Below are 2,974 nucleotides of genomic sequence, written 5' to 3'. Positions count from 1 at the left end.
TAGCTGCTGGCTTCTGGCTTCAGATGGGCTCAGTTCTGGCCATTGCAGACACTTGGGGAGTGAACCAGTGGATAGAATATCTTTCTGCCTTTCCTTCTCTCTGTAAATCTGCCTTTCCAATAAAAATATATATATTTTAAGATACATCATATTTGTTTTAGCTTTACTTCATAATATGCTTGCATCTATTATCTATTATACATACATGTGTATGTATTATGTATGCATATAAATGTGTATATATACATGAAAATACATTGCAGAATGCATCGCTATGAATAAAAGATGGACTCCCAATGAAATTGTTAAATACAACTTGACAATAGGATGCTGGACTTTCTACTGTTGCTTATACCTACAGTGTCATGATATACTTAAAAAGAATGATGGTTCTTCCAACGTCCCCATGGTGGCTAACACTATGACCAACCCATCGCTGCTGCTGCCACTGCTGTGGTAGATAACTGTATTGGCTCTAGAATCCACATTGTGATAAACAGTAATAAAGAAATTGTCAATACGCTTCTAGGCTTTGATGACTCTGTCAATATGATATTGGAAGATGTCACTGAACTTAAACCACACTGAAAGGAAGAAAGATCACTAAATTAGATCAAATTTTGCTAAATGGAAATAATATAACAATACTGGTGCCAGGAGAAGGGCCTGAAGTGTGAACAGATTTTCTTGACTTCTACTAGCTCCTATGATGTCTTCAGATGGCAACAACACAACTGTGTTTATTATTTTTTTTAACTTTTTAATGTTTAGATCCTGGAAAACCAAGTTTTCCATTAAAGGGAAATGCTTTGAAGAAAACATATGCCGACTTTTTGTAAGTTAATCATGATTACCTTGGAAAAAGAAGGATTTTTTTTTTTTGAAGACTGAAAAAATAAAAGTTTTTTCATTAAAAAGAATTACGATGAACTTGTGACTCTTATGGAAGGTCTACACTATTGTTATAAGGGAAAACAGTATGGGGAGAGGTGTGATGGGGAGGGTGTAAGGGAAATCCTTGAGCCGAAAGAACTGTATCGTGAAAAATTAAATTCAAAAGATATTTATTTAAGAGGCAGAGTGACAAAGATAGAGGAAGGGAGGGAGGGGGAGAGAGAGAGAATGAAAAGGAAGGAGAGAGAGAGCCAGAGTATTTAATTTGATGATTCACTCCCCAGTAGCAGCATTGGCTGGATCTGGTGAGGCTGAAATGAAGAGTCAGGAATTTTATTCAGGTCTCCCATGTGGATGGCAGGAGCCATAGTACTTGGACCATCTTCAGTTGTTTTCCAGGTACATTAGCAAGGACCTAGCTCAGAAGTGGAACATCCAGGAAATGAACTGGTACTGAGATATAAGATGCTGGCAACACCGTGACTTAATTGCCTGCACAACAACACTAGGTCCTGGTGCTTTTGTTGTTGTTGTTGTTTTGTTTTAATTAGCCTAAAATTAGAAAATTAAACTGGAAGGAGCATTAATGTGACCACATAAGCTATGGATGAACCCTTTTGGTTAACAGCAATGAAAAAAAAAATACAGGGTGTCCATCAAAGTGTCAGCACTAAGAGAGGCAGAGTTGTCCCAAAGGGCAATAAAGATGTTAACAAGACGATCAATCTTAATCAAAGGGTCTCAATCCTATTGGAGGATGACAACTGATTTGAATGAACATTAATAGACCTTAGTCAAGCAATGAAAGGGAGTACTTGAGCCTCCTCCTGAGAGGCTCAAACTCCCAGCAGTTCTCACCTCCACAGCCCCCTGGGCATCAGGGACTAGAAAAATATGGGGAACCAGAAGTCTCAGCATGACATTCGGACATGTCTAAGATGCTGAGATCTGGAAAGGGGATTTCTGGCCATAGAGATCATGAGTTCCTTCATGTGGCCACCTCAGAGTGACTGTTGGTGTTGTGCCCCTTAGTGACTGTGAGCCAGGAGCTTCTTCCAGGTTTCTCACCTGGGTGTAGGGCCCAAGGGCCTGAGCCATTTTCTGTTGCTTTCCCAAGGTACACTAGTAAAAGACTGGATTGAAAGTAGAGCAGCAGGGACTTGAACCGACTTATGGAATATTGGCTCTGTAGGCAGCAGCTTTACCCACTGGGCCACAGTGCCAGTCCCTGACTTCTCTGCTTTGATCCAGATACCATTAATGTACCTGGGAAGTGGCAGATAATGGTTTAAAGACATGAGTTCCTGTCATCTACATGGGAGACCCTGATGGAGTTCTGGCTTCCTGGCATTGTCCTGGCCTAGCCCCAGCTATTATGGCCATTTGGAATTGGATCTGTGGATGGAAGGCCCGTCCCTCTCTCTACCTTTCAAATACATAAATATTAAAAAGAATGAAAGTACAAGAATAGGAGAGGCAAAACTTCACAGATATCCCAAATTCTTAGGCTAGTTCAAAGGTTCAAACATGGAGTCTTCCTAGGCCCGGAACAATGGTTCAGTGGCTAAATGCTCACCTTGCATGCATCGGGATCCCATATGGATGCCAGTTCATTTCCCAGATATTCCACTTTCTATCTAGTTCCCTGTTTGTGGTCTGGGAAAGCAGTACAGTATGGCCCAAGGCACTGGTGTGGTAGACCCAGAAGAAGCATCTGTCTTTGGATTGACCCAGCTCCAGCTGTTGCAGCTACTTGGGGAGCTACTTCATTCTTACAGATGAAGATCTTTCTGTCTCTCCTCTCTGTAAATTTGCCAATCCAATAAAAATAAATAAATCTTAAAAGAAAGATGAAGCCTTTATGAGAAGTAGTCCCCACGCTGAGGAACAGAGATGGCTCGCCCTCTAGAAAAGGAACGTTTAGGCAGAGATACGTACAGGGTGATATTCTGGAAATATTATTTCTTTTTTCACTTGATAAAATAAACCTACACATTTCCAAATATAAATTTAAGTAACAATTTTTCAAAAATAAAATGTTCACTTCTCTATTTAATTCTATGCAGCTCATTTCTTTTGT

At 40.2% G+C, this 2,974-nt stretch overlaps 1 pseudogene; it reads left to right on the top strand.

The window, feature by feature from the left end:
• The first annotated feature begins 406 nt into the window (after nucleotides 1-406).
• LOC121145033 lies at nucleotides 407-677 on the top strand (annotated as a pseudogene).
• The last annotated feature ends 2,297 nt before the right edge of the window (nucleotides 678-2,974 follow it).

The sequence above is a fragment of the Ochotona curzoniae genome, unplaced genomic scaffold (assembly GCF_017591425.1).
Source record: "Ochotona curzoniae isolate NIBS_2020 unplaced genomic scaffold, NIBS_Ocur_1.0 scaffold_3208, whole genome shotgun sequence".
NCBI classification, from domain to species: Eukaryota; Metazoa; Chordata; class Mammalia; order Lagomorpha; family Ochotonidae; genus Ochotona; species Ochotona curzoniae.
The sequence above is the reverse complement of the archived record's forward strand: the minus strand, read 5'-3'. Positions and strand labels throughout refer to the sequence as shown.